General features: G+C 57.9%; 42 non-coding genes across 42 annotated transcripts; all 42 read left to right on the top strand.

The window, feature by feature from the left end:
- The first annotated feature begins 291 nt into the window (after positions 1-291).
- Positions 292-410, top strand: LOC135629828 (5S ribosomal RNA). Its single transcript, XR_010493393.1, has one exon. It is a non-coding gene; the product is annotated as a 5S ribosomal RNA (ribosomal RNA).
- A 350-nt stretch (positions 411-760) lies between these two features.
- LOC135629784 (5S ribosomal RNA) lies at positions 761-879 on the top strand. Its single transcript, XR_010493351.1, has one exon. It is a non-coding gene; the product is annotated as a 5S ribosomal RNA (ribosomal RNA).
- A 350-nt stretch (positions 880-1,229) lies between these two features.
- On the top strand, positions 1,230-1,347 carry LOC135629797 (5S ribosomal RNA). Its single transcript, XR_010493364.1, has one exon. It is a non-coding gene; the product is annotated as a 5S ribosomal RNA (ribosomal RNA).
- A 350-nt stretch (positions 1,348-1,697) lies between these two features.
- On the top strand, positions 1,698-1,816 carry LOC135629825 (5S ribosomal RNA). The gene has a single exon (XR_010493390.1). It is a non-coding gene; the product is annotated as a 5S ribosomal RNA (ribosomal RNA).
- A 350-nt stretch (positions 1,817-2,166) lies between these two features.
- On the top strand, positions 2,167-2,285 carry LOC135630202 (5S ribosomal RNA). Its single transcript, XR_010493732.1, has one exon. It is a non-coding gene; the product is annotated as a 5S ribosomal RNA (ribosomal RNA).
- Positions 2,286-2,635: 350 nt separating this feature from the next.
- Positions 2,636-2,754, top strand: LOC135630557 (5S ribosomal RNA). Its single transcript, XR_010494079.1, has one exon. It is a non-coding gene; the product is annotated as a 5S ribosomal RNA (ribosomal RNA).
- Positions 2,755-3,104: 350 nt separating this feature from the next.
- Positions 3,105-3,223, top strand: LOC135630330 (5S ribosomal RNA). Its single transcript, XR_010493857.1, has one exon. It is a non-coding gene; the product is annotated as a 5S ribosomal RNA (ribosomal RNA).
- A 350-nt stretch (positions 3,224-3,573) lies between these two features.
- Positions 3,574-3,691, top strand: LOC135630474 (5S ribosomal RNA). The gene has a single exon (XR_010493998.1). It is a non-coding gene; the product is annotated as a 5S ribosomal RNA (ribosomal RNA).
- A 350-nt stretch (positions 3,692-4,041) lies between these two features.
- On the top strand, positions 4,042-4,160 carry LOC135630231 (5S ribosomal RNA). The gene has a single exon (XR_010493760.1). It is a non-coding gene; the product is annotated as a 5S ribosomal RNA (ribosomal RNA).
- Positions 4,161-4,510: 350 nt separating this feature from the next.
- Positions 4,511-4,629, top strand: LOC135630563 (5S ribosomal RNA). Its single transcript, XR_010494085.1, has one exon. It is a non-coding gene; the product is annotated as a 5S ribosomal RNA (ribosomal RNA).
- Positions 4,630-4,979: 350 nt separating this feature from the next.
- Positions 4,980-5,098, top strand: LOC135630124 (5S ribosomal RNA). Its single transcript, XR_010493651.1, has one exon. It is a non-coding gene; the product is annotated as a 5S ribosomal RNA (ribosomal RNA).
- A 351-nt stretch (positions 5,099-5,449) lies between these two features.
- On the top strand, positions 5,450-5,568 carry LOC135629795 (5S ribosomal RNA). The gene has a single exon (XR_010493362.1). It is a non-coding gene; the product is annotated as a 5S ribosomal RNA (ribosomal RNA).
- Positions 5,569-5,918: 350 nt separating this feature from the next.
- On the top strand, positions 5,919-6,036 carry LOC135630475 (5S ribosomal RNA). The gene has a single exon (XR_010493999.1). It is a non-coding gene; the product is annotated as a 5S ribosomal RNA (ribosomal RNA).
- Positions 6,037-6,387: 351 nt separating this feature from the next.
- LOC135630161 (5S ribosomal RNA) lies at positions 6,388-6,506 on the top strand. The gene has a single exon (XR_010493688.1). It is a non-coding gene; the product is annotated as a 5S ribosomal RNA (ribosomal RNA).
- Positions 6,507-6,856: 350 nt separating this feature from the next.
- On the top strand, positions 6,857-6,975 carry LOC135629941 (5S ribosomal RNA). The gene has a single exon (XR_010493502.1). It is a non-coding gene; the product is annotated as a 5S ribosomal RNA (ribosomal RNA).
- Positions 6,976-7,325: 350 nt separating this feature from the next.
- LOC135630055 (5S ribosomal RNA) lies at positions 7,326-7,444 on the top strand. Its single transcript, XR_010493600.1, has one exon. It is a non-coding gene; the product is annotated as a 5S ribosomal RNA (ribosomal RNA).
- A 350-nt stretch (positions 7,445-7,794) lies between these two features.
- LOC135630235 (5S ribosomal RNA) lies at positions 7,795-7,913 on the top strand. The gene has a single exon (XR_010493764.1). It is a non-coding gene; the product is annotated as a 5S ribosomal RNA (ribosomal RNA).
- Positions 7,914-8,263: 350 nt separating this feature from the next.
- LOC135630457 (5S ribosomal RNA) lies at positions 8,264-8,382 on the top strand. Its single transcript, XR_010493982.1, has one exon. It is a non-coding gene; the product is annotated as a 5S ribosomal RNA (ribosomal RNA).
- Positions 8,383-8,732: 350 nt separating this feature from the next.
- Positions 8,733-8,851, top strand: LOC135630236 (5S ribosomal RNA). Its single transcript, XR_010493765.1, has one exon. It is a non-coding gene; the product is annotated as a 5S ribosomal RNA (ribosomal RNA).
- A 350-nt stretch (positions 8,852-9,201) lies between these two features.
- Positions 9,202-9,320, top strand: LOC135630285 (5S ribosomal RNA). The gene has a single exon (XR_010493813.1). It is a non-coding gene; the product is annotated as a 5S ribosomal RNA (ribosomal RNA).
- Positions 9,321-9,670: 350 nt separating this feature from the next.
- On the top strand, positions 9,671-9,789 carry LOC135630237 (5S ribosomal RNA). Its single transcript, XR_010493766.1, has one exon. It is a non-coding gene; the product is annotated as a 5S ribosomal RNA (ribosomal RNA).
- A 350-nt stretch (positions 9,790-10,139) lies between these two features.
- LOC135630331 (5S ribosomal RNA) lies at positions 10,140-10,258 on the top strand. The gene has a single exon (XR_010493858.1). It is a non-coding gene; the product is annotated as a 5S ribosomal RNA (ribosomal RNA).
- Positions 10,259-10,608: 350 nt separating this feature from the next.
- On the top strand, positions 10,609-10,727 carry LOC135630238 (5S ribosomal RNA). Its single transcript, XR_010493767.1, has one exon. It is a non-coding gene; the product is annotated as a 5S ribosomal RNA (ribosomal RNA).
- A 350-nt stretch (positions 10,728-11,077) lies between these two features.
- Positions 11,078-11,196, top strand: LOC135630386 (5S ribosomal RNA). Its single transcript, XR_010493910.1, has one exon. It is a non-coding gene; the product is annotated as a 5S ribosomal RNA (ribosomal RNA).
- A 350-nt stretch (positions 11,197-11,546) lies between these two features.
- LOC135630410 (5S ribosomal RNA) lies at positions 11,547-11,665 on the top strand. Its single transcript, XR_010493934.1, has one exon. It is a non-coding gene; the product is annotated as a 5S ribosomal RNA (ribosomal RNA).
- A 350-nt stretch (positions 11,666-12,015) lies between these two features.
- Positions 12,016-12,134, top strand: LOC135630117 (5S ribosomal RNA). The gene has a single exon (XR_010493643.1). It is a non-coding gene; the product is annotated as a 5S ribosomal RNA (ribosomal RNA).
- Positions 12,135-12,484: 350 nt separating this feature from the next.
- Positions 12,485-12,603, top strand: LOC135630480 (5S ribosomal RNA). The gene has a single exon (XR_010494004.1). It is a non-coding gene; the product is annotated as a 5S ribosomal RNA (ribosomal RNA).
- A 350-nt stretch (positions 12,604-12,953) lies between these two features.
- Positions 12,954-13,072, top strand: LOC135630239 (5S ribosomal RNA). The gene has a single exon (XR_010493768.1). It is a non-coding gene; the product is annotated as a 5S ribosomal RNA (ribosomal RNA).
- Positions 13,073-13,422: 350 nt separating this feature from the next.
- LOC135630524 (5S ribosomal RNA) lies at positions 13,423-13,541 on the top strand. The gene has a single exon (XR_010494046.1). It is a non-coding gene; the product is annotated as a 5S ribosomal RNA (ribosomal RNA).
- A 350-nt stretch (positions 13,542-13,891) lies between these two features.
- On the top strand, positions 13,892-14,010 carry LOC135630332 (5S ribosomal RNA). The gene has a single exon (XR_010493859.1). It is a non-coding gene; the product is annotated as a 5S ribosomal RNA (ribosomal RNA).
- Positions 14,011-14,360: 350 nt separating this feature from the next.
- LOC135630240 (5S ribosomal RNA) lies at positions 14,361-14,479 on the top strand. The gene has a single exon (XR_010493769.1). It is a non-coding gene; the product is annotated as a 5S ribosomal RNA (ribosomal RNA).
- A 350-nt stretch (positions 14,480-14,829) lies between these two features.
- Positions 14,830-14,948, top strand: LOC135630387 (5S ribosomal RNA). The gene has a single exon (XR_010493911.1). It is a non-coding gene; the product is annotated as a 5S ribosomal RNA (ribosomal RNA).
- Positions 14,949-15,298: 350 nt separating this feature from the next.
- Positions 15,299-15,417, top strand: LOC135630241 (5S ribosomal RNA). Its single transcript, XR_010493770.1, has one exon. It is a non-coding gene; the product is annotated as a 5S ribosomal RNA (ribosomal RNA).
- Positions 15,418-15,767: 350 nt separating this feature from the next.
- LOC135630525 (5S ribosomal RNA) lies at positions 15,768-15,886 on the top strand. Its single transcript, XR_010494047.1, has one exon. It is a non-coding gene; the product is annotated as a 5S ribosomal RNA (ribosomal RNA).
- A 350-nt stretch (positions 15,887-16,236) lies between these two features.
- LOC135630388 (5S ribosomal RNA) lies at positions 16,237-16,355 on the top strand. Its single transcript, XR_010493912.1, has one exon. It is a non-coding gene; the product is annotated as a 5S ribosomal RNA (ribosomal RNA).
- A 350-nt stretch (positions 16,356-16,705) lies between these two features.
- Positions 16,706-16,824, top strand: LOC135630243 (5S ribosomal RNA). Its single transcript, XR_010493772.1, has one exon. It is a non-coding gene; the product is annotated as a 5S ribosomal RNA (ribosomal RNA).
- A 350-nt stretch (positions 16,825-17,174) lies between these two features.
- LOC135630526 (5S ribosomal RNA) lies at positions 17,175-17,293 on the top strand. The gene has a single exon (XR_010494048.1). It is a non-coding gene; the product is annotated as a 5S ribosomal RNA (ribosomal RNA).
- A 350-nt stretch (positions 17,294-17,643) lies between these two features.
- LOC135630541 (5S ribosomal RNA) lies at positions 17,644-17,762 on the top strand. The gene has a single exon (XR_010494063.1). It is a non-coding gene; the product is annotated as a 5S ribosomal RNA (ribosomal RNA).
- A 350-nt stretch (positions 17,763-18,112) lies between these two features.
- LOC135629806 (5S ribosomal RNA) lies at positions 18,113-18,231 on the top strand. The gene has a single exon (XR_010493373.1). It is a non-coding gene; the product is annotated as a 5S ribosomal RNA (ribosomal RNA).
- Positions 18,232-18,581: 350 nt separating this feature from the next.
- On the top strand, positions 18,582-18,700 carry LOC135630389 (5S ribosomal RNA). The gene has a single exon (XR_010493913.1). It is a non-coding gene; the product is annotated as a 5S ribosomal RNA (ribosomal RNA).
- Positions 18,701-19,050: 350 nt separating this feature from the next.
- LOC135629819 (5S ribosomal RNA) lies at positions 19,051-19,169 on the top strand. The gene has a single exon (XR_010493384.1). It is a non-coding gene; the product is annotated as a 5S ribosomal RNA (ribosomal RNA).
- A 350-nt stretch (positions 19,170-19,519) lies between these two features.
- On the top strand, positions 19,520-19,638 carry LOC135630128 (5S ribosomal RNA). Its single transcript, XR_010493655.1, has one exon. It is a non-coding gene; the product is annotated as a 5S ribosomal RNA (ribosomal RNA).
- The last annotated feature ends 302 nt before the right edge of the window (positions 19,639-19,940 follow it).

Consider the following 19,940-nt stretch of genomic DNA (forward strand, 5'->3'; position numbering starts at 1 on the left):
CACGGGATTTGCTGTGACCGCTACGCAGTCAGTATCGTGGGGCTCGGAAAGAGCTTTCCGGATTGGGGTCGCAATAGCGATTCCGAGATCGTTCGAGAAAGTGCCGATGGTTTCGGCGCGAGCTTGCCGTGACCGATACGCAGTCGTCGGGCTAGGGCTCGGAGAGAGCTTGCAATAGGGATTTCGGGATCATTCGAGAAAGCGCCGTCGGTTTCGTGACGGGCAAGAGGCTCCGGACGTTGATGTGCCGACCGCGACGTGCACATAGGCGAGGGACGAAGCACCCGAAACCGGTGCGATCATACCAGCACTATAGCACCGGATCCCATCAGAACTCCGAAGTTAAACATGCTTGGGTGAGAGTAGTACTAGGATGGGCGACCCCCCGGGAAGTCCTCGTGTTGCACTCCTTTTTGCGTCCCGAGATACGAAACATCTCCCGTAGACCTCCGAGACGATTGTTTTCGGGCACGGGATTTGCTGTAACCGCTACGCAGTCAGTATCGTGGGGCTCGGAAAGAGCTTTCCGGATTGGGGTCGCAATAGCGATTCCGAGATCGTTCGAGAAAGTGCCGATGGTTTCGGCGCGAGCTTGCGATGACCGATACGCAGTCATCGGTCTAGGGCTCGGAGAGAGCTTGCGATAGGGATTTCGGGATCGTTCGAGAAAGCGCCGACGGTTTCGTGACGGGCAAGAGGCTCCGGACGTTGATGTGCCGACCGCGACGTGCACATAGGCGAGGGACGAAGCACCCGAAATCGGTGCGATCATACCAGCACTAAAGCACCGGATCCCATCAGAACTCCGAAGTTAAGCGTGCTTGGGCGAGAGTAGTACTAGGATGGGTGACCCCCCGGGAAGTCCTCGTGTTGCACTCCTTTTTGCGTCCCGAGATACGAAACATCTCCCGTAGACCTCCGAGACGATTGTTTTCGGGCACGGGATTTGCCGTGACCGCTACGCAGTCAGTATCGTGGGGCTCGGAAAGAGCTTTCCGGATTGGGGTCGCAATAGCGATTCCGAGATCGTTCGAGAAAGTGCCGATGGTTTCGGCGCGAGCTTGCCGTGACCGATACGCAGTCGTCGGGCTAGGGCTCGGAGAGAGCTTGCGATAGGGATTTCGGGATCGTTCGAGAAAGCGCCGACGGTTTCGTGACGGGCAAGAGGCTCCGGACGTTGATTTGCCGACCGCGACGTGCACATAGGCGAGGGACGAAGCACCCGAAACCGGTGCGATCATACCAGCACTAAAGCACCGGATCCCATCAGAACTCCGATGTTAAGCGTGCTTGGGCGAGAGTAGTACTAGGATGGTGACCCCCCGGGAAGTCCTCGTGTTGCACTCCTTTTTGCGTCCCGAGATACGAAACATCTCCCATAGACCTCCGAGACGATTGTTTTCGGGCACGGGATTTGCTGTGACCGCTACGCAGTCAGTATCGTGGGGCTCGGAAAGAGCTTTCCGGATTGGGGTCGCAATAGCGATTCCGAGATCGTTCGAGAAAGTGCCGATGGTTTCGGCGCGAGCTTGCCGTGACCGATACGCAGTCGTCGGGCTAGGGCTCGGAGAGAGCTTGCGATAGGGATTTCGGGATCGTTCGAGAAAGCGCCGACGGTTTCGTGACGGGCAAGAGGCTCCGGACGTTGATGTGCCAACCGCGACGTGCACATAGGCGAGGGACGAAGAACCCGAAACCGGTGCGATCATACCAGCACGAAAGCACCGGATCCCATCAGAACTCCGAAGTTAAGCGTGCTTGGGCGAGAGTAGTACTAGGATGGGTGACCCCCCGGGAAGTCCTCGTGTTGCACTCCTTTTTGCGTCCCGAGATACGAAACATCTCCCGTAGGCCTCCGAGACGATTGTTTTCGGGCACGGGATTTACCGTGACCGCTACGCAGTCAGTATCGTGGGGCTCGGAAAGAGCTTTCCGGATTGGGGTCGCAATAGCGATTCCGAGATCGTTCGAGAAAATGCCGATGGTTTCGGCGCGAGCTTGCCGTGACCGATACGCAGTCGTCGGGCTAGGGCTCGGAGAGAGCTTGCGATAGGGATTTCGGGATCGTTCGAGAAAGCGCCGACGGTTTCGTGACGGGCAAGAGGCTCCGGACGTTGATGTGCCGACCGCGACGTGCACATAGGCGAGGGACGAAGCACCCGAAACCGGTGCGATCATACCAGCACTAAAGCACCGGATCCCATCAGAACTCCGAAGTTAAGCGTGCTTGGGTGAGAGTAGTACTAGGATGGGTGACCCCCCGGGAAGTCCTCGTGTTGCACTCCTTTTTGCGTCCCGAGATACGAAACATCTCCCGTAGACCTCCGAGACGATTGTTTTCGGGCACGGGATTTGCTGTGACCGCTACGCAGTCAGTATCTTGGGGCTCGGAAAGAGCTTTCCGGATTGGGGTCGCAATAGCGATTCCGAGATCGTTCGAGAAAGTGCCGATGGTTTCGGCGCGAGCTTGCCGTGACCGATACGCAGTCGTCGGGCTAGGGCTCGGAGAGAGCTTGCAATAGGGATTTCGGGATCATTCGAGAAAGCGCCGACGGTTTCGTGACGGGCAAGAGGCTCCGGACGTTGATGTGCCGACCGCGACGTGCACATAGGCGAGGGACGAAGCACCCGAAACCGGTGCGATCATACCAGCACGAAAGCACCGGATCCCATCAGAACTCCGAAGTTAAGCGTGCTTGGGCGAGAGTAGTACTAGGATGTGTGACCCCCCGGGAAGTCCTCATGTTGCACTCCTTTTTGCGTCCCGAGATACGAAACATCTCCCGTAGACCTCCGAGACGATTGTTTTCGGGCACGGGATTTGCCGTGACCACTACGCAGTCAGTATCGTGGGGCTCGGAAAGAGCTTTCCGGATTGGGGTCGCAATAGCGATTCCGACATCGTTCGAGAAAGTGCCGATGGTTTCGGCGCGAGCTTGCCGTGACCGATACGCAGTAGTCGGGCTAGGGCTCGGAGAGAGCTTGCGATAGGGATTTCGGGATCGTTCGAGAAAGCGCCGACGGTTTCGTGACGGGCAAGAGGCTCCGGACGTTGATGTGCCGACCGCGACGTGCACATAGGCGAGGGACGAAGCACCCGAAACCGGTGCGATCATACCAGCACGAAAGCACCGGATCCCATCAGAACTCCGAAGTTAAGCGTGCTTGGGCGAGAGTAGTACTAGGATGTGTGACCCCCCGGGAAGTCCGCGTGTTGCACTCCTTTTTGCGTCCCGAGATACGAAACATCTCCCGTAGACCTCCGAGACGATTGTTTTCGGGCACGGGATTTGCCGTGACCGCTACGCAGTCAGTATCGTGGGGCTCGGAAAGAGCTTTCCGGATTGGGGTCGCAATAGCGATTCCGAGATCGTTCGAGAAAGTGCCGATGGTTTCGGCGCGAGCTTGCCGTGACCGATACGCAGTCGTCGGGCTAGGGCTCGGAGAGAGCTTGCAATAGTGATTTCGGGATCATTCGAGAAAGCGCCGACGGTTTCGTGACGGGCAAGAGGCTCCGGACTTTGATGTGCCGACCGCGACGTGCACATAGGCGAGGGACGAAGCACCCGAAACCGGTGCGATCATACCAGCACTAAAGCACCGGATCCCATCAGAACTCCGAAGTTAAGCGTGCTTGGGCGAGAGTAGTACTAGGATGGTGACCCCCCGGGAAGTCCTCGTGTTGCACTCCTTTTTGCGTCCCGAGATACGAAACATCTCCCATAGACCTCCGAGACGATTGTTTTCGGGCACGGGATTTGCTGTGACCGCTACGCAGTCAGTATCGTGGGGCTCGGAAAGAGCTTTCCGGATTGGGGTCGCAATAGCGATTCCGAGATCGTTCGAGAAAGTGCCGATGGTTTCGGCGCGAGCTTGCCGTGACCGATACGCAGTCGTCGGGCTAGGGCTCGGAGAGAGCTTGCGATAGGGATTTCGGGATCGTTCGAGAAAGCGCCGACGGTTTCGTGACGGGCAAGAGGCTCCGGACGTTGATGTGCCAACCGCGACGTGCACATAGGCGAGGGACGAAGAACCCGAAACCGGTGCGATCATACCAGCACGAAAGCACCGGATCCCGTCAGAACTCCGAAGTTAAGCGTGCTTGGGCGAGAGTAGTACTAGGATGGGTGACCCCCCGGGAAGTCCTCGTGTTGCACTCCTTTTTGCGTCCCGAGATACGAAACATCTCCCGTAGGCCTCCGAGACGATTGTTTTCGGGCACGGGATTTGCCGTGACCGCTACGCAGTCAGTATCGTGGGGCTCGGAAAGAGCTTTCCGGATTGGGGTCGCAATAGCGATTCCGAGATCGTTCGAGAAAATGCCGATGGTTTCGGCGCGAGCTTGCCGTGACCGATACGCAGTCGTCGGGCTAGGGCTCGGAGAGAGCTTGCGATAGGGATTTCGGGATCGTTCGAGAAAGCGCCGACGGTTTCGTGACGGGCAAGAGGCTCCGGACGTTGATGTGCCGACCGCGACGTGCACATAGGCGAGGGACGAAGCACCCGAAACCGGTGCGATCATACAAGCACTAAAGCACCGGATCCCATCAGAACTCCGAAGTTAAGCGTGCTTGGGTGAGAGTAGTACTAGGATGGGTGACCCCCCGGGAAGTCCTCGTGTTGCACTCCTTTTTGCGTCCCGAGATACGAAACATCTCCCGTAGACCTCCGAGACGATTGTTTTCGGGCACGGGATTTGCTGTGACCGCTACGCAGTCAGTATCTTGGGGCTCGGAAAGAGCTTTCCGGATTGGGGTCGCAATAGCGATTCCGAGATCGTTCGAGAAAGTGCCGATGGTTTCGGCGCGAGCTTGCCGTGACCGATACGCAGTCGTCGGGCTAGGGCTCGGAGAGAGCTTGCAATAGGGATTTCGGGATCATTCGAGAAAGCGCCGACGGTTTCGTGACGGGCAAGAGGCTCCGGACGTTGATGTGCCGACCGCGACGTGCACATAGGCGAGGGACGAAGCACCCGAAACCGGTGCGATCATACCAGCACTATAGCACCGGATCCCATCAGAACTCCGAAGTTAAGCGTGCTTGGGCGAGAGTAGTACTAGGATGGGTGACCCCCCGGGAAGTCCTCGTGTTGCACTCCTTTTTGCGTCCCGAGATACGAAACATCTCCTTGTAGACCTCCGAGACGATTGTTTTCGGGCACGGGATTTGCCGTAACCGCTACGCAGTCAGTATCGTGGGGCTCGGAAAGAGCTTTCCGGATTGGGGTCGCAATAGCGATTCCGAGATCGTTCGAGAAAGTGCCGATGGTTTCGGCGCGAGTTTGCGATGACCGATACGCAGTCATCGGTCTAGGGCTCGGAGAGAGCTTGCGATAGGGATTTCGGGATCGTTCGAGAAAGCGCCGACGGTTTCGTGACGGGCAAGAGGCTCCGGACGTTGATGTGCCGACCGCGACGTGCACATAGGCGAGGGACGAAGCACCCGAAATCGGTGCGATCATACCAGCACTAAAGCACCGGATCCCATCAGAACTCCGAAGTTAAGCGTGCTTGGGCGAGAGTAGTACTAGGATGGGTGACCCCCCGGGAAGTCCTCGTGTTGCACTCCTTTTTGCGTCCCAAGATACGAAACATCTCCCGTAGACCTCCGAGACGATTGTTTTCGGGCACGGGATTTGCCGTGACCGCTACGCAGTCAGTATCGTGGGGCTCGGAAAGAGCTTTCCGGATTGGGGTCGCAATAGCGATTCCGAGATCGTTCGAGAAAGTGCCGATGGTTTCGGCGCGAGCTTGCCGTGACCGATACGCAGTCGTCGGGCTAGGGCTCGGAGAGAGCTTGCGATAGGGATTTCGGGATCGTTCGAGAAAGCGCCGACGGTTTCGTGACGGGCAAGAGGCTCCGGACTTTGATGTGCCGACCGCGACGTGCACATAGGCGAGGGACGAAGCACCCGAAACCGGTGCGATCATACCAGCACTAAAGCACCGGATCCCATCAGAACTCCGAAGTTAAGCGTGCTTGGGCGAGAGTAGTACTAGGATGGTGACCCCCCGGGAAGTCCTCGTGTTGCACTCCTTTTTGCGTCCCGAGATACGAAACATCTCCCATAGACCTCCGAGACGATTGTTTTCGGGCACGGGATTTGCTGTGACCGCTACGCAGTCAGTATCGTGGGGCTCGGAAAGAGCTTTCCGGATTGGGGTCGCAATAGCGATTCCGAGATCGTTCGAGAAAGTGCCGATGGTTTCGGCGCGAGCTTGCCGTGACCGATACGCAGTCGTCGGGCTAGGGCTCGGAGAGAGCTTGCGATAGGGATTTCGGGATCGTTCGAGAAAAGCGCCGACGGTTTCGTGACAAGCAAGAGGCTCCGGACGTTGATGTGCCGACCGCGACGTGCACATAGGCGAGGGACGAAGAACCCGAAACCGGTGCGATCATACCAGCACGAAAGCACCGGATCCAATCAGAACTCCGAAGTTAAGCGTGCTTGGGCGAGAGTAGTACTAGGATGGGTGACCCCCCGGGAAGTCCTCGTGTTGCACTCCTTTTTGCGTCCCGAGATACGAAACATCTCCCGTAGACCTCCGAGACGATTGTTTTCGGGCACGGGATTTGTCGTGACCGCTACGCAGTCAGTATCGTGGGGCTCGGAAAGAGCTTTCCGGATTGGGGTCGCAATAGCGATTCCGAGATCGTTCGAGAAAGTGCCGATGGTTTCGGCGCGAGCTTGCCGTGACCGATACGCAGTCGTCGGGCTAGGGCTCGGAGAGAGCTTGCGATAGGGATTTCGGGATCGTTCGAGAAAGCGCCGACGGTTTCGTGACGAGCATGAGGCTCCGGACGTTGATGTGCCGACCGCGACGTGCACATAGGCGAGGGACGAAGCACCCGAAACCGGTGCGATCATACCAGCACGAAAGCACCGGATCCCATCAGAACTCCGAAGTTAAGCGTGCTTGGGCGAGAGTAGTACTAGGATGGGTGACCCCCCGGGAAGTCCTCGTGTTGCACTCCTTTTTGCGTCCCGAGATACGAAACATCTCCCGTAGACCTCCGAGACGATTGTTTTCGTGCACGGGATTTGCCGTGACCGCTACGCAGTCAGTATCGTGGGGCTCGGAAAGAGCTTTCCGGATTGGGGTCGCAATAGCGATTCCGAGATCGTTCGAGAAAGTGCCGATGGTTTCGGCGCGAGCTTGCCGTGACCGATACGCAGTCGTCGGGCTAGGGCTCGGAGAGAGCTTGCGATAGGGATTTCGGGATCGTTCGAGAAAGCGCCGACGGTTTCGTGACGGGCAAGAGGCTCCGGACGTTGATGTGCCGACCGCGACGTGCACATAGGCGAGGGACGAAGCACCCGAAACCGGTGCGATCATACCAGCACGAAAGCACCGGATCCCATCAGAACTCCGAAGTTAAGCGTGCTTGGGCGAGAGTAGTACTAGGATGGGTGACCCCCCGGGAAGTCCTCGTGTTGCACTCCTTTTTGCGTCCCGAGATACGAAACATCTCCCGTAGACCTCCGAGACGATTGTTTTCGGGCACGGGATTTGCCGTGACCGCTACGCAGTCAGTATCGTGGGGCTCGGAAAGAGCTTTCCGGATTGGGGTCGCAATAGCGATTCCGAGATCGTTCGACAAAGTGCCGATGGTTTCGGCGCGAGCTTGCCGTGACCGATACGCAGTCGTCGGGCTAGGGCTCGGAGAGAGCTTGCGATAGGGATTTCGGGATCGTTCGAGAAAGCGCCGACGGTTTCGTGACGGGCAAGAGGCTCCGGACGTTGATGTGCCAACCGCGACGTGCACATAGGCGAGGGACGAAGCACCCGAAACCGGTGCGATCATACCAGCACGAAAGCACCGGATCCCATCAGAACTCCGAAGTTAAGCGTGCTTGGGCGAGAGTAGTACTAGGATGTGTGACCCCCCGGGAAGTCCTCGTGTTGCACTCCTTTTTGCGTCCCGAGATACGAAACATCTCCCGTAGACCTCCGAGACGATTGTTTTCGGGCACGGGATTTGCCGTGACCGCTACGCAGTCAGTATCGTGGGGCTCGGAAAGAGCTTTCCGGATTGGGGTCGCAATAGCGATTCCGACATCGTTCGAGAAAGTGCCGATGGTTTCGGCGCGAGCTTGCCGTGACCGATACGCAGTCGTCGGGCTAGGGCTCGGAGAGAGCTTGCGATAGGGATTTCGGGATCGTTCGAGAAAGCGCCGACGGTTTCGTGACGGGCAAGAGGCTCCGGACGTTGATGTGCCGACCGCGACGTGCACATAGGCGAGGGACGAAGCACCCGAAACCGGTGCGATCATACCAGCACTAAAGCACCGGATCCCATCAGAACTCCGAAGTTAAGCGTGCTTGGGCGAGAGTAGTACTAGGATGTGTGACCCCCCGGGAAGTCCGCGTGTTGCACTCCTTTTTGCGTCCCGAGATACGAAACATCTCCCGTAGACCTCCGAGACGATTGTTTTCGGGCACGGGATTTGCCGTGACCGCTACGCAGTCAGTATCGTGGGGCTCGGAAAGAGCTTTCCGGATTGGGGTCGCAATAGCGATTCCGAGATCGTTCGAGAAAGTGCCGATGGTTTCGGCGCGAGCTTGCCGTGACCGATACGCAGTCGTCGGGCTAGGGCTCGGAGAGAGCTTGCGATAGGGATTTCGGGATCGTTCGAGAAAGCGCCGACGGTTTCGTGACGGGCAAGAGGCTCCGGACGTTGATGTGCCAACCGCGACGTGCACATAGGCGAGGGACGAAGCACCCGAAACCGGTGCGATCATACCAGCACGAAAGCACCGGATCCCATCAGAACTCCGAAGTTAAGCGTGCTTGGGCGAGAGTAGTACTAGGATGTGTGACCCCCCGGGAAGTCCTCGTGTTGCACTCCTTTTTGCGTCCCGAGATACGAAACATCTCCCGTAGACCTCCGAGACGATTGTTTTCGGGCACGGGATTTGCCGTGACCACTACGCAGTCAGTATCGTGGGGCTCGGAAAGAGCTTTCCGGATTGGGGTCGCAATAGCGATTCCGACATCGTTCGAGAAAGTGCCGATGGTTTCGGCGCGAGCTTGCCGTGACCGATACGCAGTCGTCGGGCTAGGGCTCGGAGAGAGCTTGCGATAGGGATTTCGGGATCGTTCGAGAAAGCGCCGACGGTTTCGTGACGGGCAAGAGGCTCCGGACGTTGATGTGCCGACCGCGACGTGCACATAGGCGAGGGACGAAGCACCCGAAACCGGTGCGATCATACCAGCACGAAAGCACCGGATCCCATCAGAACTCCGAAGTTAAGCGTGCTTGGGCGAGAGTAGTACTAGGATGTGTGACCCCCCGGGAATTCCTCGTGTTGCACTCCTTTTTGCGTCCCGAGATACGAAACATCTCCCGTAGACCTCCGAGACGATTGTTTTCGGGCACGGGATTTGCCGTGACCGCTACGCAGTCAGTATCGTGGGGCTCGGAAAGAGCTTTCCGGATTGGGGTCGCAATAGCGATTCCGAGATCGTTCGAGAAAGTGCCGATGGTTTCGGCGCGAGCTTGCCGTGACCGATACGCAGTCGTCGGGCTAGGGCTCGGAGAGAGCTTGCGATAGGGATTTCGGGATCGTTCGAGAAAGCGCCGACGGTTTCGTGACGGGCAAGAGGCTCCGGACGTTGATGTGCCAACCGCGACGTGCACATAGGCGAGGGACGAAGCACCCGAAACCGGTGCGATCATACCAGCACGAAAGCACCGGATCCCATCAGAACTCCGAAGTTAAGCGTGCTTGGGCGAGAGTAGTACTAGGATGTGTGACCCCCCGGGAAGTCCTCGTGTTGCACTCCTTTTTGCGTCCCGAGATACGAAACATCTCCCGTAGACCTCCGAGACGATTGTTTTCGGGCACGGGATTTGCCGTGACCACTACGCAGTCAGTATCGTGGGGCTCGGAAAGAGCTTTCCGGATTGGGGTCGCAATAGCGATTCCGACATCGTTCGAGAAAGTGCCGATGGTTTCGGCGCGAGCTTGCCGTGACCGATACGCAGTCGTCGGGCTAGGGCTCGGAGAGAGCTTGCGATAGGGATTTCGGGATCGTTCGAGAAAGCGCCGACGGTTTCGTGACGGGCAAGATGCTCCGGACGTTGATGTGCCGACCGCGACGTGCACATAGGCGAGGGACGAAGCACCCGAAACCGGTGCGATCATACCAGCACGAAAGCACCGGATCCCATCAGAACTCCGAAGTTAAGCGTGCTTGGGCGAGAGTAGTACTAGGATGTGTGACCCCCCGGGAAGTCCGCGTGTTGCACTCCTTTTTGCGTCCCGAGATACGAAACATCTCCCGTAGACCTCCGAGACGATTGTTTTCGGGCACGGGATTTGCCGTGACCGCTACGCAGTCAGTATCGTGGGGCTCGGAAAGAGCTTTCCGGATTGGGGTCGCAATAGCGATTCCGAGATCGTTCGAGAAAGTGCCGATGGTTTCGGCGCGAGCTTGCCGTGACCGATACGCAGTCGTCGGGCTAGGGCTCGGAGAGAGCTTGCGATAGGGATTTCGGGATCGTTCGAGAAAGCGCCGACGGTTTCGTGACGGGCAAGAGGCTCCGGACGTTGATGTGCCGACCGCGACGTGCACATAGGCGAGGGACGAAGCACCCGAAACCGGTGCGATCATACCAGCACGAAAGCACCGGATCCCATCAGAACTCCGAAGTTAAGCGTGCTTGGGCGAGAGTAGTACTAGGATGTGTGACCCCCCGGGAAGTCCTCGTGTTGCACTCCTTTTTGCGTCCCGAGATACGAAACATCTCCCGTAGACCTCCGAGACGATTGTTTTCGGGCACGGGATTTGCCGTGACCGCTACACAGTCAGTATCGTGGGGCTCGGAAAGAGCTTTCCGGATTGGGGTCGCAATAGCGATTCCGAGATCGTTCGAGAAAGTGCCGATGGTTTCGGCGCGAGCTTGCGATGACCGATACGCAGTCGTCGGGCTAGGGCTCGGAGAGAGCTTGCGATAGGGATTTCGGGATCGTTCGAGAAAGCGCCGACGGTTTCGTGACGGGCAAGAGGCTCCGGACGTTGATGTGCCGACCGCGACGTGCACATAGGCGAGGGACGAAGCACCCGAAACCGGTGCGATCATACCAGCACTAAAGCACCGGATCCCATCAGAACTCCGAAGTTAAGCGTGCTTGGGCGAGAGTAGTACTAGGATGTGTGACCCCCCGGGAAGTCCTCGTGTTGCACTCCTTTTTGCGTCCCGAGATACGAAACATCTCCCGTAGACCTCCGAGACGATTGTTTTCGGGCACGGGATTTGCCGTGACCGCTACGCAGTCAGTATCGTGGGGCTCGGAAAGAGCTTTCCGGATTGGGGTCGCAATAGCAATTCCGAGATCGTTCGAGAAAGTGCCGATGGTTTCGGCGCGAGCTTGCCGTGACCGATACGCATTCGTCGGGCTAGGGCTCGGAGAGAGCTTGCGATAGGGATTTCGGGATCGTTCGAGAAAGCGCCGACGGTTTCGTGACGGGCAAGAGGCTCCGGACGTTGATGTGCCAACCGCGACGTGCACATAGGCGAGGGACTAAGCACCCGAAACCGGTGCGATCATACCAGCACGAAAGCACCGGATCCCATCAGAACTCCGTAGTTAAGCGTGCTTGGGCGAGAGTAGTACTAGGATGTGTGACCCCCCGGGAAGTCCTCGTGTTGCACTCTTTTTTGCGTCCCGAGATACGAAACATCTCCCGTAGACCTCCGAGACGATTGTTTTCGGGCACGGGATTTGCCGTGACCACTACGCAGTCAGTATCGTGGGGCTCGGAAAGAGCTTTCCGGATTGGGGTCGCAATAGCGATTCCGAGATCGTTCGAGAAAGTGCCGATGGTTTCGGCGCGAGCTTGCCGTGACCGATACGCAGTCGTCGGTCTAGGGCTCGGAGAGAGCTTGCGATAGGGATTTCGGGATAGTTCGAGAAAGCGCCGACGGTTTCGTGACGGGCAAGAGGCTCCGGACGTTGATGTGCCGACCGCGACGTGCACATAGGCGAGGGACGAAGCACCCGAAACCGGTGCGATCATACCAGCACGAAAGCACCGGATCCCATCAGAACTCCGAAGTTAAGCGTGCTTGGGCGAGAGTAGTACTAGGATGGGTGACCCCCCGGGAAGTCCTCGTGTTGCACTCCTTTTTGCATCCCGAGATACGAAACATCTCCCGTAGACCTCCGAGACGATTGTTTTCGGGCACGGGATTTGCCGTGACCGCTACACAGTCAGTATCGTGGGGCTCGGAAAGAGCTTTCCGGATTGGGGTCGCAATAGCGATTCCGAGATCGTTCGAGAAAGTGCCGATGGTTTCGGCGCGAGCTTGCCGTGACCGATACGCAGTCGTCGGGCTAGGGCTCGGAGAGAGCTTGCGATAGGGATTTCGGGATCGTTCGAGAAAGCGCCGACGGTTTCGTGACGGGCAAGAGGCTCCGGACGTTGATGTGCCAACCGCGACGTGCACATAGGCGAGGGACGAAGCACCCGAAACCGGTGCGATCATACCAGCACGAAAGCACCGGATCCCATCAGAACTCCGAAGTTAAGCGTGCTTGGGTGAGAGTAGTACTAGGATGTGTGACCCCCCGGGAAGTCCTCGTGTTGCACTCCTTTTTGCGTCCCGAGATACGAAACATCTCCCGTAGACCTCCGAGACGATTGTTTTCGGGCACGGGATTTGCCGTGACCACTACGCAGTCAGTATCGTGGGGCTCGGAAAGAGCTTTCCGGATTGGGGTCGCAATAGCGATTCCGAGATCGTTCGAGAAAGTGCCGATGGTTTCGGCGCGAGCTTGCCGTGACCGATACGCAGTCGTCGGGCTAGGGCTCGGAGAGAGCTTGCGATAGGGATTTCGGGATCGTTCGAGAAAGCGCCGACGGTTTCGTGACGGGCAAGAGGCTCCGGACGTTGATGTGCCGACCGCGACGTGCACATAGGCGAGGGACGAAGCACCCGAAACCGGTGCGATCATACCAGCACGAAAGCACCGGATCCCATCAGAACTCCGAAGTTAAGCGTGCTTGGGCGAGAGTAGTACTAGGATGTGTGACCCCCCGGGAAGTCCTCGTGTTGCACTCCTTTTTGCGTCCCGAGATACGAAACATCTCCCGTAGACCTCCGAGACGATTGTTTTCGGGCACGGGATTTGCCGTGACCACTACGCAGTCAGTATCGTGGGGCTCGGAAAGAGCTTTCCGGATTGGGGTCGCAATAGCGATTCCGACATCGTTCGAGAAAGTGCCGATGGTTTCGGCGCGAGCTTGCCGTGACCGATACGCAGTCGTCGGGCTAGGGCTCGGAGAGAGCTTGCGATAGGGATTTCGGGATCGTTCGAGAAAGCGCCGACGGTTTCGTGACGGGCAAGAGGCTCCGGACGTTGATGTGCCGACCGCGACGTGCACATAGGTGAGGGAAGAAGCACCCGAAACCGGTGCGATCATACCAGCACGAAAGCATCGGATCCCATCAGAACTCCGAAGTTAAGCGTGCTTGGGCGAGAGTAGTACTAGGATGTGTGACCCCCCGGGAAGTCCGCGTGTTGCACTCCTTTTTGCGTCCCGAGATACGAAACATCTCCCGTAGACCTCCGAGACGATTGTTTTCGGGCACGGGATTTGCCGTGACCGCTACACAGTCAGTATCGTGGGGCTCGGAAAGAGCTTTCCGGATTGGGGTCGCAATAGCGATTCCGAGATCGTTCGAGAAAGTGCCGATGGTTTCGGCGCGAGCTTGCCGTGACCGATACGCAGTCGTCGGGCTAGGGCTCGGAGAGAGCTTGCGATAGGGATTTCGGGATCGTTCGAGAAAGCGCCGACGGTTTCGTGACGGGCAAGAGGCTCCGGACGTTGATGTGCCGACCGCGACGTGCACATAGGCGAGGGACGAAGCACCCGAAACCGGTGCGATCATACCAGCACGAAAGCACCGGATCCCATCAGAACTCCGAAGTTAAGCGTGCTTGGGCGAGAGTAGTACTAGGATGTGTGACCCCCCGGGAAGTCCGCGTGTTGCACTCCTTTTTGCGTCCCGAGATACGAAACATCTCCCGTAGACCTCCGAGACGATTGTTTTCGGGCACGGGATTTGCCGTGACCGCTACGCAGTCAGTATCGTGGGGCTCGGAAAGAGCTTTCCGGATTGGGGTCGCAATAGCGATTCCGAGATCGTTCGAGAAAGTGCCGATGGTTTCGGCGCGAGCTTGCCGTGACCGATACGCAGTCGTCGGGCTAGGGCTCGGAGAGAGCTTGCGATAGGGATTTCGGGATCGTTCGAGAAAGCGCCGACGGTTTCGTGACGGGCAAGAGGCTCCGGACGTTGATGTGCCGACCGCGACGTGCACATAGGCGAGGGACGAAGCACCCGAAACCGGTGCGATCATACCAGCACGAAAGCACCGGATCCCATCAGAACTCCGAAGTTAAGCGTGCTTGGGCGAGAGTAGTACTAGGATGTGTGACCCCCCGGGAAGTCCTCGTGTTGCACTCCTTTTTGCGTCCCGAGATACGAAACATCTCCCGTAGACCTCCGAGACGATTGTTTTCGGGCACGGGATTTGCCGTGACCGCTACACAGTCAGTATCGTGGGGCTCGGAAAGAGCTTTCCGGATTGGGGTCGCAATAGCGATTCCGAGATCGTTCGAGAAAGTGCCGATGGTTTCGGCTCGAGCTTGCGATGACCGATACGCAGTCGTCGGGCTAGGGCTCGGAGAGAGCTTGCGATAGGGATTTCGGGATCGTTCGAGAAAGCGCCGACGGTTTCGTGACGGGCAAGAGGCTCCGGACGTTGATGTGCCGACCGCGACGTGCACATAGGCGAGGGACGAAGCACCCGAAACCGGTGCGATCATACCAGCACTAAAGCACCGGATCCCATCAGAACTCCGAAGTTAAGCGTGCTTGGGCGAGAGTAGTACTAGGATGTGTGACCCCCCGGGAAGTCCTCGTGTTGCACTCCTTTTTGCGTCCCGAGATACGAAACATCTCCCGTAGACCTCCGAGACGATTGTTTTCGGGCACGGGATTTGCCGTGACCGCTACGCAGTCAGTATCGTGGGGCTCGGAAAGAGCTTTCCGGATTGGGGTCGCAATAGCAATTCCGAGATCGTTCGAGAAAGTGCCGATGGTTTCGGCGCGAGCTTGCCGTGACCGATACGCAGTCGTCGGGCTAGGGCTCGGAGAGAGCTTGCGATAGGGATTTCGGGATCGTTCGAGAAAGCGCCGACGGTTTCGTGACGGGCAAGAGGCTCCGGACGTTGATGTGCCGACCGCGACGTGCACATAGGCGAGGGACGAAGCACCCGAAACCGGTGCGATCATACCAGCACGAAAGCACCGGATCCCATCAGAACTCCGAAGTTAAGCGTGCTTGGGCGAGAGTAGTACTAGGATGTGTGACCCCCCGGGAAGTCCTCGTGTTGCACTCCTTTTTGCGTCCCGAGATACGAAACATCTCCCGTAGACCTCCGAGACGATTGTTTTCGGGCACGGGATTTGCCGTGACCACTACGCAGTCAGTATCGTGGGGCTCGGAAAGAGCTTTCCGGATTGGGGTCGCAATAGCGATTCCGACATCGTTCGAGAAAGTGCCGATGGTTTCGGCGCGAGCTTGCCGTGACCGATACGCAGTCGTCGGGCTAGGGCTCGGAGAGAGCTTGCGATAGGGATTTCGGGATCGTTCGAGAAAGCGCCGACGGTTTCGTGACGGGCAAGAGGCTCCGGACGTTGATGTGCCGACCGCGACGTGCACATAGGTGAGGGAAGAAGCACCCGAAACCGGTGCGATCATACCAGCACGAAAGCATCGGATCCCATCAGAACTCCGAAGTTAAGCGTGCTTGGGCGAGAGTAGTACTAGGATGTGTGACCCCCCGGGAAGTCCGCGTGTTGCACTCCTTTTTGCGTCCCGAGATACGAAACATCTCCCGTAGACCTCCGAGACGATTGTTTTCGGGCACGGGATTTGCCGTGACCGCTACGCAGTCAGTATCGTGGGGCTCGGAAAGAGCTTTCCGGATTGGGGTCGCAATAGCGATTCCGAGATCGTTCGAGAAAGTGCCGATGGTTTCGGCGCGAGCTTGCCGTGACCGATACGCAGTCGTCGGGCTAGGGCTCGGAGAGAGCTTGCGATAGGGATTTCGGGATCGTTCGAGAAAGCGCCGACGGTTTCGTGACGGGCAAGAGGCTCCGGACGTTGATGTGCCGACCGCGACGTGCACATAGGCGAGGGACGAAGCACCCGAAACCGGTGCGATCATACCAGCACTAAAGCACCGGATCCCATCAGAACTCCGAAGTTAAGCGTGCTTGGGCGAGAGTAGTACTAGGATGTGTGACCCCCCGGGAAGTCCTCGTGTTGCACTCCTTTTTGCGTCCCGAGATACGAAACATCTCCCGTAGACCTCCGAGACGATTGTTTTCGGGCACGAGATTTGCCGTGACCACTACGCAGTCAGTATCGTGGGGCTCGGAAAGAGCTTTCCGGATTGGGGTCGCAATAGCGATTCCGAGATCGTTCGAGAAAGTGCCGATGGTTTCGGCGCGAGCTTGCCGTGACCGATACGCAGTCGTCGGGCTAGGGCTCGGAGAGAGCTTGCGATAGGGATTTCGGGATCGTTCGAGAAAGCGCCGACGGTTTCGTGACGGGCAAGAGGCTCCGGACGTTGATGTGCCGACCGCGACGTGCACATAGGCGAGGGACGAAGCACCCGAAACCGGTGCGATCATACCAGCACGAAAGCACCGGATCCCATCAGAACTCCGAAGTTAAGCGTGCTTGGGCGAGAGTAGTACTAGGATGTGTGACCCCCCGGGAAGTCCTCGTGTTGCACTCCTTTTTGCGTCCCGAGATACGAAACATCTCCCGTAGACCTCCGAGACGATTGTTTTCGGGCACGGGATTTGCCGTGACCACTACGCAGTCAGTATCGTGGGGCTCGGAAAGAGCTTTCCGGATTGGGGTCGCAATAGCGATTCCGACATCGTTCGAGAAAGTGCCGATGGTTTCGGCGCGAGCTTGCCGTGACCGATACGCAGTCGTCGGGCTAGGGCTCGGAGAGAGCTTGCGATAGGGATTTCGGGATCGTTCGAGAAAGCGCCGACGGTTTCGTGACGGGCAAGAGGCTCCGGACGTTGATGTGCCGACCGCGACGTGCACATAGGTGAGGGAAGAAGCACCCGAAACCGGTGCGATCATACCAGCACGAAAGCATCGGATCCCATCAGAACTCCGAAGTTAAGCGTGCTTGGGCGAGAGTAGTACTAGGATGTGTGACCCCCCGGGAAGTCCGCGTGTTGCACTCCTTTTTGCGTCCCGAGATACGAAACATCTCCCGTAGACCTCCGAGACGATTGTTTTCGGGCACGGGATTTGCCGTGACCGCTACGCAGTCAGTATCGTGGGGCTCGGAAAGAGCTTTCCGGATTGGGGTCGCAATAGCGATTCCGAGATCGTTCGAGAAAGTGCCGATGGTTTCGGCGCGAGCTTGCCGTGACCGATACGCAGTCGTCGGGCTAGGGCTCGGAGAGAGCTTGCGATAGGGATTTCGGGATCGTTCGAGAAAGCGCCGACGGTTTCGTGACGGGCAAGAGGCTCCGGACGTTGATGTGCCGACCGCGACGTGCACATAGGCGAGGGACGAAGCACCCGAAACCGGTGCGATCATACCAGCACGAAAGCACCGGATCCCATCAGAACTCCGAAGTTAAGCTTGCTTGGGCGAGAGTAGTACTAGGATGTGTGACCCCCCGGGAAGTCCTCGTGTTGCACTCCTTTTTGCGTCCCGAGATACGAAACATCTCCCGTAGACCTCCGAGACGATTGTTTTCGGGCACGGGATTTGCCGTGACCACTACGCAGTCAGTATCGTGGGGCTCGGAAAGAGCTTTCCGGATTGGGGTCGCAATAGCGATTCCGAGATCGTTCGAGAAAGTGTCGATGGTTTCGGCGCGAGCTTGCGATGACCGATACGCAGTCATCGGGCTAGGGCTCGGAGAGAGCTTGCGATAGGGATTTCGGGATCGTTCGAGAAAGCGTCGACGGTTTCGTGACTGGCAAGAGGCTCCGGACGTTGATGTGCCGACCGCGACGTGCACATAGGCGAGGGACGAAGCACCCGAAACCGGTGCGATCATACCAGCACTAAAGCACCGGATCCCATCAGAACTCCGAAGTTAAGCGTGCTTGGGCGAGAGTAGTACTAGGATGGGTGACCCCCCGGGAAGTCCTCGTGTTGCACTCCTTTTTGCGTCCCGAGATACGAAACATCTCCCGTAGACCTCCGAGACGATTGTTTTCGGGCACGGGATTTGCCGTGACCGCTACGCAGTCAGTATCGTGGGGCTCGGAAAGAGCTTTCCGGATTGGGGTCGCAATAGCGATTCCGAGATCGTTCGAGAAAGTGCCGATGGTTTCGGCGCGAGCTTGCCGTGACCGATACGCAGTCGTCGGGCTAGGGCTCGGCGAGAGCTTGCGATAGGGATTTCGGGATCGTTCGAGAAAGCGCCGACGGTTTCGTGACGGGCAAGAGGCTCCGGACGTTGATGTGCCGACCGCGACGTGCACATAGGCGAGGGACGAAGCACCCGAAACCGGTGCGATCATACCAGCACTAAAGCACCGGATCCCATCAGAACTCCGAAGTTAAGCGTGCTTGGGCGAGAGTAGTACTAGGATGTGTGACCCCCCGGGAAGTCCTCGTGTTGCACTCCTTTTTGCGTCCCGAGATACGAAACATCTCCCGTAGACCTCCGAGACGATTGTTTTCGGGCACGGGATTTGCCGTGACCACTACGCAGTCAGTATCGTGGGGCTCGGAAAGAGCTTTCCGGATTGGGGTCGCAATAGCGATTCCGAGATCGTTCGAGAAAGTGTCGATGGTTTCGGCGCGAGCTTGCGATGACCGATACGCAGTCATCGGGCTAGGGCTCGGAGAGAGCTTGCGATAGGGATTTCGGGATCGTTCGAGAAAGCGTCGACGGTTTCGTGACTGGCAAGAGGCTCCGGACGTTGATGTGCCGACCGCGACGTGCACATAGGCGAGGGACGAAGCACCCGAAACCGGTGCGATCATACCAGCACTAAAGCACCGGATCCCATCAGAACTCCGAAGTTAAGCGTGCTTGGGCGAGAGTAGTACTAGGATGGGTGACCCCCCGGGAAGTCCTCGTGTTGCACTCCTTTTTGCGTCCCGAGATACGAAACATCTCCCGTAGACCTCCGAGACGATTGTTTTCGGGCACGGGATTTGCCGTGACCACTACGCAGTCAGTATCGTGGGGCTCGGAAAGAGCTTTCCGGATTGGGGTCGCAATAGCGATTCCGAGATCGTTCGAGAAAGTGCCGATGGTTTCGGCGCGAGCTTGCCGTGACCGATACGCAGTCGTCGGGCTAGGGCTCGGAGAGAGCTTGCGATAGGGATTTCGGGATCGTTCGAGAAAGCGCCGACGGTTTCGTGACGGGCAAGAGGCTCCGGACGTTGATGTGCCGACCGCGACGTGCACATAGGCGAGGGACGAAGCACCCGAAACCGGTGCGATCATACCAGCACGAAAGCACCGGATCCCATCAGAACTCCGAAGTTAAGCGTGCTTGGGCGAGAGTAGTACTAGGATGGGTGACCCCCCGGGAAGTCCTCGTGTTGCACTCCTTTTTGCGTCCCGAGATACGAAACATCTCCCGTAGACCTCCGAGACGATTGTTTTCGGGCACGGGATTTGCCGTGACCACTACGCAGTCAGTATCGTGGGGCTCGGAAAGAGCTTTCCGGATTGGGGTCGCAATAGCGATTCCGAGATCGTTCGAGAAAGTGTCGATGGTTTCGGCGCGAGCTTGCGATGACCGATACGCAGTCATCGGGCTAGGGCTCGGAGAGAGCTTGCGATAGGGATTTCGGGATCGTTCGAGAAAGCGTCGACGGTTTCGTGACTAGCAAGAGGCTCCGGACGTTGA

This window comes from Musa acuminata, chromosome BXJ3-1 (genome assembly GCF_036884655.1).
Source record: "Musa acuminata AAA Group cultivar baxijiao chromosome BXJ3-1, Cavendish_Baxijiao_AAA, whole genome shotgun sequence".
Taxonomy (NCBI): domain Eukaryota; kingdom Viridiplantae; phylum Streptophyta; class Magnoliopsida; order Zingiberales; family Musaceae; genus Musa; species Musa acuminata.